The sequence below is a fragment of the Cherax quadricarinatus genome, chromosome 6, assembly GCF_038502225.1.
Source record: "Cherax quadricarinatus isolate ZL_2023a chromosome 6, ASM3850222v1, whole genome shotgun sequence".
Classification (NCBI taxonomy): domain Eukaryota; kingdom Metazoa; phylum Arthropoda; class Malacostraca; order Decapoda; family Parastacidae; genus Cherax; species Cherax quadricarinatus.
Window position 1 is genome coordinate 64,769,277 of NC_091297.1, and position 11,225 is coordinate 64,780,501.

At 41.9% G+C, this 11,225-nt stretch overlaps 1 pseudogene; it reads right to left on the minus strand.

Moving 5' to 3' along the window:
• Positions 1–7,508: 7,508 nt before the first annotated feature.
• Positions 7,509–8,131, minus strand: LOC138852316 (uncharacterized; annotated as a pseudogene).
• Positions 8,132–11,225: the final 3,094 nt, after the last annotated feature.

Below are 11,225 nucleotides of genomic sequence, written 5' to 3' on the forward strand. Positions count from 1 at the left end.
GCCTCAATAGGAGCAACCTCACCTTGGCCGATACAAAAGCCTAGATAGGTAATCTTGGCTTGACCAAAACTACATTTAGCTAAGTTAACAGTGAAGTTGTAGTGCGCCAGTCTCTCAAACAATGCTCTGAGACGCGTCAAGTGCTGTTCCCACTCGTCACTGTACACCACTAAGTCGTCAAGGTAGGCTTCTACTCCTTCTAAGTTGTGGGTCAACTCGTTCATTATACGTTGGAATGAAGAAGCCGCGTTACATAGGCCGAAGGGGGTGACGAGGTAGTTAAACAATCCATCTTGAACAGTAAAAGCAGATATTTCTTGAGCACGTTCAGTAAGCGGGACTTGATAATAGCCTCGTAAGAGATCTAAACGGCTGACAAACTGGGCTCCTGACACACGGTCAATAAGGTCGTCAATGCGAGGTAGAGGATAACCATCAGGCAAGGTGACAGAGTTCACTTTCCTGTAATCAGTGCACATCCTGAAACTACCGTCAGGTTTAGGCACTAAAATACAGGGAGATGCCCATGGACTTTTACTGCGTTCAATAAGTCCGTGAGATAACAGAAAATCAACTTCTTCTCTCAATGCTTTATGCTTTGTTGGACTCATCCTATATGGTGATTGCTTAATGGGTGATGCTCCCTGTACATCAACGTCATGTACACCCAGAGTACAACGTTTAGGAACATCACCGAACAATTCAGGGAAATGCAAAATCATGTTTTTAATATCACCAGCTTTATCAATCCCAAGGTTACTAAGAAAATCGTCTAGTGATTGTAGAGTCACTGAATTTTCTAAACGAACCTCTATACCTCTAGAGATGTCAGGTAGACTGACGTTTTCTTCCTCTGTCCTAGGAAGAATAGAAGTAGTAGGTAGAGGACTAGCGTAGTATGCCTTAAGCTGGTTAACATGGTACACATGATTAGATTTCTTTTTCCCAGGCGTACGTACCAAATAATTTACGTCGCTAAGCTTTTTCACTACTTCCAGGGGACCATCATACCTGGCTTGTAGAGCATGACCTGGTACTAATTTCCGAGCCATCACCTTATCTCCTGCTTTAAAAGAACGAGAGACAGCACGCTTGTCATAATGTTGCTTCATTCTAGCTTGGGCTGAAACTAGGTTTTTCGAAGCTAGCTCTCTAGCGGCTGTCAAATGTTGCTGCATTAATGAAGGTGAAGTACTCAATGATGGATTTGATTTTCCTGTCCACACGTCTTTCAACACTGCAAGAGGACCACGCACTTGGTGTCCGAATATTAGTTCAAACGGACTAAATCCGAGACTTTCTTGCTCACTTTCTCTCATAGCGAACAGAAGAAAAGGTATACCCTCATCCCAGTCTCTAGAAAAATGCTCACAATAAGCTCTCATCATAGACTTCAATGTCTGATGAAATCTCTCTAGAGCCCCTTGTGACTGTGGATGATAACTGGTTGAAAGTACAGACTTTATTCCTAGGTGGGATAATGCTTCTCGAAAGATCTTAGAAGTGAAATTAGATCCCTGATCTGATTGTATCTCTCGTGGCAATCCAACCTGGGAGAAAAATTTCATCAGCGCTCTGACAATAGCACGAGCATTAATTTTTCTCATAGGAATAGCTTCGGGATAGCGTGTTGCAGCGTCCATAATAGTAAATAAGTATTGGTTTCCTAGTTTGGTTCTAGGCAAAGGACCAACACAATCAATAATAAGACGTGAGAATGGTTCACCATGCACGGTGATAGGAATGAGAGGCGCAGGTGGAGGTGTGTGCGCTGGCTTGCCTGTCACTTGACACACGTGGCAACGTCGCACATGATCAGCTACTGTTTCCTTCATCTTTGGCCAAGTAAAATGTTTTGCCAGTTTACCGAGTGTCTTCTTGACACCCAAATGTCCTCCTATGGGACTATTGTGAGCAAAATCAATGGCTTGTTCACGAAATGTAACTGGTAACACAACTAGATTCTTGACTGTGGTAGAAACACTATCAGCTGACAACTTACATGTGTTTTTCTCCATCAGTACACCGTTACTATAATAGTAACAATTATCGAGATCCTTTGCTTCACTCTCAGTAACTGCTATATCTCTCAGTCTTTCCAGTGACTGATCAACAAACTGATCCTTGATTAAATCATCATGAGTTAGAAATTTAACGTCAGTTGTGTCTTGACTAGGTTGATGACCGGGGGGAGTCAGTGTTAATGATCCTGGGCGCAGAGCGTCACTAAACAACATATTCAACCCCAAATCATTGTCATCCACTAACTCAACAGGAGACAAGGATGGTTGTTGTATCTTTGACATAGCTCTAGTAATTGCGCTGAGAGGAAATAAAATAGGTTTCTCTCTACAAGCTTCAATGGCATAATTATCATCAGTGTTATTATCAATCACAAGTGGTTCTTTACATATACCAGCATGAAGGATATCGTTCCCTATCAACAAGTCCACTGACCTGATGGGAAATACACCACTGGATATACCCACTGAAATATAACCAGTATAATAGCTTGTTTCAATATAAACTTTGTGCAGAGGCACTTTTATAACAGCCCCTCCATAGGCTTCTAACAATACATCTATCTTGCAATAGGTATCGTCAGTAATGGGCAGTACATCTTCTCTTAATAACGTGAGATAACTGCCAGTGTCTCTGAAAGAAATTATCTCAGTTAGATGTGATTCGTCAAATCCTACTTTATCTCTCGAAAAGTAAGGACTCATAGCTGAACGAATCTTTTCGTCAGATACACTTTCTGACGCTAGTCATCTATCCTGAGTAACATTATCTAAAACAGTAGGATAAGAGGAATTGCTAGGCTTTTGGTGCCTTTGTTGCTCGGAAGAGGATACGACTTGTGTGGGGGCGCCAGCCGCACGACTGTTTCTCGTATCTCTTTCTAACTTATAGCAATACTCTCTAGTATGTCCTTTTCTGTTACAATAGGTACATTTAACTTTCTTCTTCTCGATACCAGATTTCTGTCTAGCCACAGAGACAGATTCAGGATTGTGAGTTTTCCTGGTAAAGGTACGAGAAGTTACAGTAGCAGGTACATCAGGCCGGCAATGAGCAGCTGATTTAGGTTGCCAACTTCTAGGACAATCTTTAGTTACCTTGTTTCTCTGTGTTTTAGTACGTACAAGTTTGTGAGAAATCTCGTAATTGTCTGCTAATGCTGCAGTTTCCAGAATATCCGAGGTAGTATGATCGATCAGATATTCTTGTATGTCAGCAGACATACAGTTGTTAAACTCTTCGTGTAGTAACAACTGAACAAGGCTGTCGTAGTTGGTACACTTAGCAGCTCTAGACCATCTCTCAAATGCAACTTTTTTCTCACGAGCAAACTCTACACAAGTTTGATCTTGTCGTCGTTGTAACGTACGAAATGCTCTTTGATAACTTACAGGTAACAAGTTATACGTCTCTAGAATTGTTTGTTTGACAGCGTCATAACTAATGTACTTAGCAAATGGCAAAGCAGCCGTACAAGTTTGAGCTCTTCCTGTCAAAGCAGTATGAAGCAATGTTGCCCAGTGCTTACGTGGCCAGTTCATAGCACGAGCCTGGTTCTCAAACACATCAAAATATGTGTCTAAGTCACTTTCAAAAAACTTAGGAACCATAGATGCAGCTTTCTGCACATTAAATGTGTCCTGTGATCTATCAGTCTGTTGTCTTCCCAGACGAACATTTTCTCTTTGGAAATCTTCTTCGTTCAATCTCCTCTGTGCCTCTATTTGTGCAGTCTGCAACATAATGAGGCGTTCCAACCTCTCAAACTGTTCCTGAGAGATAGGACCAGTAGGTAATGGAGGAGTAGGGAAATTAACATGGTCTGGACGGTCCTTAGGTCGGACACTTGGTCCAGCCGTCTCTAGAGTGTCTAGATCTGGTCTAGGATAAGTAGATACAGGTGTATCATACACTGTACTAGTATTAGGCTGTGTCATACTACCAGCTATACTCTGTACTATAGTGTCAGTGAAGGAAGGAGCGAGCGAGAACTGAGCTACACTAGGCTCAGACACTAGGCTCACTTCTGCTCTAGTTGCTCTTTCTTCAACTTCAAATAGAGCCATACTTCCTAATTGTGACACTAGACTTTCTGAATCTGAATCATAATCAGACATCTCTGTATGAGCAGGAAACAATATATCTTTAATTAATGCTCTGACAGTTTCTGCGGTGTAATTCCTGTTATACGTCACACCGAGATACTTGGCTACTTGCCAACACGTCTGAAGTTTTAATGTACTTAACTCAGACAAAGTCAGAGTATCAATTAACTGTTTCACTTTGGCATACATCACGAAAATAATTGTACTACGAGAGAGTGATTATGGGAAACTATAATCTTAATAGGAATTTTAGTGTTAGTTGTCTTAGAGTTAGAACTCATAAACAGTATTTCCATCTCCTTGGATCAAGAGACTCAGTCAGGTACATACATCCACCTGGTATGTTGTACAAGACTAAACTCAAAGTCTTCAGATTAGGAAAGTACTCAAAGTGTTTGACCATAGAGTTACTATTATGTCAAACTGGACAATTTCTCCAACACCTTGGATCAAGAGCCTCCCGGACAGGCCCCCATTTGTTACAAAAAACGCGATTCTAAAAGCTTAGAGATCTCCAGTGAATACTAGAAAGGACTGCCCTTCTAGCATCCAACCTGTTACTGGGTTTTCGTAACAAGTAGTCAGTATCCTTGTCCAATTATCCATTGAAATTCAGTATGGTTCAATAGTGCTTTAGGATTACAACTGGTAGGCTACTAACTAGAGAAATTAAAATTTAATAAATTTATTAAGTAGTAAGTTGTCTAGAGGTATATTATCAAAATAAATTAAATCACATCAATCAAAATAAAATCAATCTCTCGAGTTCAATATTATTGTGCTAAAAGCACATATCACATTTATAATTCTTAAGTACCGTCAGGTACATTAACATTTAATAAGATATTACAAATATGTACAAGTAAGTGTGTATGCGTATAAGTGCTCTTAAGTAGTTAGCTGTGTCTCAAGACTCGAATTAGACTTAAACAAGTGACTGACAAAGTCCTCAAATAAACTAACTTCTTGACCGACTGGCAACCCGAACAGTCTGCTTGAACAACAAAGAATGCTAAGCCCAATAGCAATGCAATATCAAGCGACTACGACACAGAATCAGGAACTGGGAAATAATATAACAACAATAAGTAGGGACCATCAGCAGATCCTCCACTAAAGTTACAAAACTCCCAAAATACTGAATCTACGTTCAGCATAGGAAAAACTGTGACTGTGACAATACACAGGAACCAGTACAAAATTAGGTCAGAAGCTATAGCTCGGGACCTGAGATGTTCAGAGTGTCAATAGGACACACAACCTCAGTACAACGTCGAAAATCACAAAGTCTATACAATGTTCTGTGAACAAAGTTCTACAGAACTAACAAGAATAATGAGACAGACAATCTGTCCAACCAGCAAGCGAGTCTCCAGCAGACTCAGACAGACAATGTCCAACCAGCAAGCGAGTCTCTAGCAGACTCAGACAGACAATGTCCAACCAGCAAGCGAGTCTCCAGCAGACTGACAATTTCACGAGAGGTGAGGACACCCCCCCCCCTCGATCACGTGATAGCTACGTGGACAACTGCAGCTCAGAAGCCGGCAGTATAACGAGCGACAAGCGATAATTACAGTAGTTTGACAATCAAGCCTAACTGAGCACATTTTATATACATCCTAACAACATAAGCTAAATAACAATATAAAAGTCAAATAATAATATAAAGTCATACATTTACGATTTAGCTATTATCGCAAATATAAGCAATATAAAATTAAATGAAAAGGTAATATACATTATATATACATAATAATCATTGTAACCCATTCAGGGGTTGCAACAGTGGTACACTCAGGTAGTGTTGCAACCCCAGTGGTACACTCAGGTAGTGTTGCAACCCCAGTGGTACACTCAGGTAGTGTTGCAACCCCAGTGGTACACTCAGGTAGTGTTGCAACCCCAGTGGTACACTCAGGTAGTGTTGCAACCCCAGTGGTACACTCAGGTAGTGTTGCAACCCCAGTGGTACGCTCAGGTAGTGTTGCAACCCCAGTGGTACACTCAGGTAGTGTTGCAACCCCAGTGGTACACTCAGGTAGTGTTGCAACCCCGGTGGTACGCTCAGGTAGTGTTGCAACCCCAGTGGTATGCTCAGGTAGTGTTGCAACCCCAGTGGTACACTCAGGTAGTGTTGCAACCCCAGTGGTACACTCAGGTAGTGTTGCAACCCTAGTGGTACACTCAGGTAGTGTTGCAACCCCAGTGGTACGCTCAGGTAGTGTTGCAACCCCAGTGGTACACTCAGGTAGTGTTGCAACCCCAGTGGTACACTCAGGTAGTGTTGCAACCCCGGTGGTATGCTCAGGTAGTGTTGCAACCCCAGTGGTATGCTCAGGTAGTGTTGCAACCCTAGTGGTACACTCAGGTAGTGTTGCAACCCCGGTGGTACGCTCAGGTAGTGTTGCAACCCCAGTGGTATGCTCAGGTAGTGTTGCAACCCTAGTGGTACACTCAGGTAGTGTTGCAACCCCAGTGGTACACTCAGGTAGTGTTGCAACCCTAGTGGTACACTCAGGTAGTGTTGCAACCCCAGTGGTACACTCATGTAGTGTTGCAACCCCAGTGGTACACTCAGGTAGTGTTGCAACCCCAGTGGTACACTCAGGTAGTGTTGCAACCCCAGTGGTACACTCAGGTAGTGTTGCAACCCCAGTGGTACACTCAGGTAGTGTTGCAACCCTAGTGGTACACTCAGGTAGTGTTGCAACCCTAGTGGTACACTCAGGTAGTGTTACAACCTCAGTGGTACGCTCAGGTAGTGTTGCAACCCCAGTGGTACACTCAGGTAGTGTTGCAACCCCAGTGGTACACTCAGGTAGTGTTGCAACCCCAGTGGTACACTCAGGTAGTGTTGCAACCCCAGTGGTACACTCAGGTAGTGTTGCAACCCCAGTGGTACACTCAGGTAGTGTTGCAACCCCAGTGGTACACTCAGGTAGTGTTGCAACCCCAGTGGTACACTCAGGTAGTGTTGCAACCCCAGTGGTACACTCAGGTAGTGTTGCAACCCTAGTGGTACACTCAGGTAGTGTTGCAACCCCAGTGGTACGCTCAGGTAGTGTTGCAACCCCAGTGGTATGCTCAGGTAGTGTTGCAACCCCAGTGGTACGCTCAGGTAGTGTTGCAACCCTAGTGGTACACTCAGGTAGTGTTGCAACCCCAGTGGTATGCTCAGGTAGTGTTGCAACCCCAGTGGTACACTCAGGTAGTGTTGCAACCCCAGTGGTACACTCAGGTAGTGTTGCAACCCTAGTGGTACACTCAGGTAGTGTTGCAACCCCAGTGGTATGCTCAGGTAGTGTTGCAACCCCAGTGGTACGCTCAGGTAGTGTTGCAACCCCAGTGGTACACTCAGGTAGTGTTGCAACATTAATCATCTCTTCGCAAACTTGGTCACCACCACAAAATCGAGAAAATATTGCTAGCCTAGTTGATATAATGTCTGAGCTGTCATCAACACAGAAAAGAACTTACATGAAGCCAAATCTTTTGTTAATTGTTCCGCTGCATTCCTTTCCAGCTTAAGTATCCTTTAACAGTTTTCTACTGATAGACAAATCTTTAATGCGCTGAATAATCTTTTCCTTTTCTGAAAAGAGCACATTGTATCTAACCATATTTCTTTAATATACTCTCCATCACTAAGTGGCTTTCTATGTTGAGCCATAACTTTGAGACCTCAAAGCTAGCAGCAACTAAGTTGGAACTAGGCCTACCCAAAATGAATTTGCTCGGAGTATCTGACTGTTTTTTTGTCTTAGCTCACAAAAAATCAATTCCTTTGTTCTTCCTCAGTTTTCTTGCTTAACTTTTTATGAACAGTTTCAAAATGTCTCTTCACAGCAGAAATTCTACAAACAACTGATTCACAACAGAAAGTGCATAATGCTTTATTATCTGTCTTAATCACGCCAAATTTTTCAGTCCAGTATTCTTTAAATTCTCTAATATCCTTTTTCATTTGAATAACATCGTTTCTTTGCCGGTGGTCGTCACATCCTGCACAATCTGTAAAAGACAGAATACAAATAGAATTTATATCAGTGATATACATATATTAATCGTAAATCGTAAAACCACTCTTGTGGTTAGTAGTACCAACTGTACGATGATCAGTTAAACTGAAATCAGGCCATGTAAAGTACCACCTGATTAACATTATCCACACAATTTTACGAGAAATGGTGGGGTAATCTTCCGAATCGACGGACTATGTCGCAATTATTTTTTTAATGAGATGAGAGGTTAGCGTGCCGGAAAGAAGTCATTGGCTTGCCAAGGGTTGCTTACCCCTAACCTAGGCATTACTCAGGAGAATCACTTACGCATACCACAGAAGTCTCCTAACCAAACCACGTACGAGATCAGCTATTTCTTCCAGGAGGACCACCTATTGAAACTAAGAGTCACCTGGCCTCAGCATTGAAATTTTGGTCATAGCTACACTCTTCAGGCATTGTTCCTCATATACATCCTAGATTCAGTGCCAAATATGAAGCTGATTGGTTGAGGTTTAGCCTTCAGAATTTGTGACTGAAATTTTTGAATATGTGTGTATTACTGAGTAGCGCAGTACAGTGTTTTATGTACTGTATCTATGTACTCTGCAGTATTTATTAACTTTCTCAGTGATTATGCTGGAGCTGCCATTGCTACCGCCACCTTAATGGACTATGACATTATCACCAAGGACGAAAAAAGTCAAGTTATTGGGCCACAGAAGTTACGAGATGCCAGACACAAATACCGAATCGAGAGGCAAGAAAATTAGCTAGAAAACTTGGAAAATATCACATGACTGTATTTTGATGGTAAGAAGACTTCCAAAGAATGAGAAGACCAAGAAATGGAATCCAAAGATAGTGATGAAAGCTCATTACGTCATCATGGTGGAGCCTGGCACTGAATGTCTCATATGACTCCCCAAGCAGGCCATGGAAAAGAGATTGCCGAGATTACCTATAAATTTCTGGTGGAACAGAAACTAACTCAGCAACCTGTTGTACGTGTTGGTAGTGACAGAACCAACGTAAATGTCGGAGCTGACAATAGAGCCATTCATCATCTTGAAATGTTGCTTGGTCATCCAGTCCATTATTTCATCTGTCAGCTTCATGGAAATGAGCTGCCATTCCGGGCTGTTTTCTACCACTATGACGGTAAGTCAAGTGATCCTGAGCATTGGAGAAATCCCATTGGCAAGCAAATCAAGGATCCTCTGTCTGAGCTGCCAGTTGTTGCTTTCCAGCCAGTCAATTTCACTGATTTCCCAGCTCTGAATGACAAGGTGGCAGAGGATCTGTCCTGGGACCAGAAATACTTGTATATGATTTGCAAAAGAGTGATCACAGGTGTGGTTGATGATGACTTAGCTGCTTTTGAACCAGGTCCCCAGTGTGTGTCAAGATGGAATACTTTATGGAGTAGGATCCTTAGGATGTGTGTGGCAACATCAAGACCCAGTCAAGAGGTGAACAGAGTCGTCATTATTATTTTAAAGTTCAGTGCTCCAATGTGGTTCCACATCAAGCTGCACCCTTATGTCAGACATTGTCCAAAGAACGTCTTCCAGTCAATGCAGTTTATGTGACGTCTGAACAATGATGAAAAGAAGATAGTAAAGAAGGCTCCTAACAAGCTCCTACTTTGCTCACACATATAAGCTGCTGCTTGGTATGTGCACTGATGAAGGCATAACTGCAAGAGACAAAGCTGTTTCAATGATAAAAAAAATTAGAGAGAATCAGCAGACAGAAGAAAGTACTGAGAGCTCTGATGAGGATGGAGAAGATTCTGCTGATGCTGTTGAGGACTAGTTAATCTACACTGATGATGAGGATAACAGTGAAGATGAAGAGAATGACAATGTGGCTCCTATTGTCAACTTAAGAAAAGTAATGATTCCCAAACTAAAGTGGTAAGCAAGAACTATCATTCCATGAATGACTGGAAGACTGAACTCAAAACTGAGCCTCCTTTGGCCCAAGTGGCCAAACAACACTCAGGCTGTTGAGAGAGGGATAAAACTGATGACTGAAGCTTGTACTGAAGTGACTGGACAGAAGGCAAGAGATGGATATATCAGACAAAGAATATTTTCCAGGAAAGTGATGCCCAAGTTCCGCACCAAGAAACACTTCACTTGTAACTTGTAATAGTTTAAAATTAAATAGTTGATGATTGATATAACCCATATACATTTGATTATACAATCTTCACAACCAGAAATGATATAAACCATGTACATTTGATTATCCTGACAACCAATAATTTATAACTAATTGCTTTCAATGGTGTTTAATTTGACGAAAAGTCGATCGCGATGCTGCAGGGTAAATGGACATGAAATGGTCTGAAATTTGCACAGAAGTTTGTTGTGACCATACAAATAATGCCTGGAAAGTGCAGCTTGCATCTCTAAAAAATGTAATTTTTCAGTGCTCCCTAAGTTCATTTACTATGTAGCCAAGTTGCCTAGTTTGGTCACATTATAAGCTGCCAAAGACAACATTCACCCACATTTTCATTGTATTAAAGCAGTGGAAGTGTGAGTGAATGACAAAATAGACATCTATTGGGGCATCTTTTCACTCTGTGTAGAGCTTCAATTCATGACTTGATGAAACTCGAGACAGAGAGAAACGATTACCCAATGAAAACTCATTGTGTTAATAAATTTTATGTTTTCATATTGGTCCATTCGTCATTACGTGTCACATTTAGAATTGTTACTTTCACTAAGGACCTGCGTCATGCGCAATGAAAATACTACACTCACACAAACACACACACGTATGTAAGAGCAACAATAGCACCCATGCTATTATAGTTTGGGCACACACAGTGTGCCGCTACTAGCTATCCAGAGCTTCACATCAACACGGTGTATACCTAGCACAAGGTATGTGCATACAACAGAAGTGACTCACGAAATTGTAATGACACGGTTGCAAACAAACCATCCACGGGTGAGATAGAACCAGCGGTCAGAGAGACCTAAAACTCCAGACCGACGCATTGGTCACTGTGCTAGAAGTGTGTGTATGTTTGTGTGTACTCATTGTGGTTGCAGGGATCTAGTCATAGCTCCTG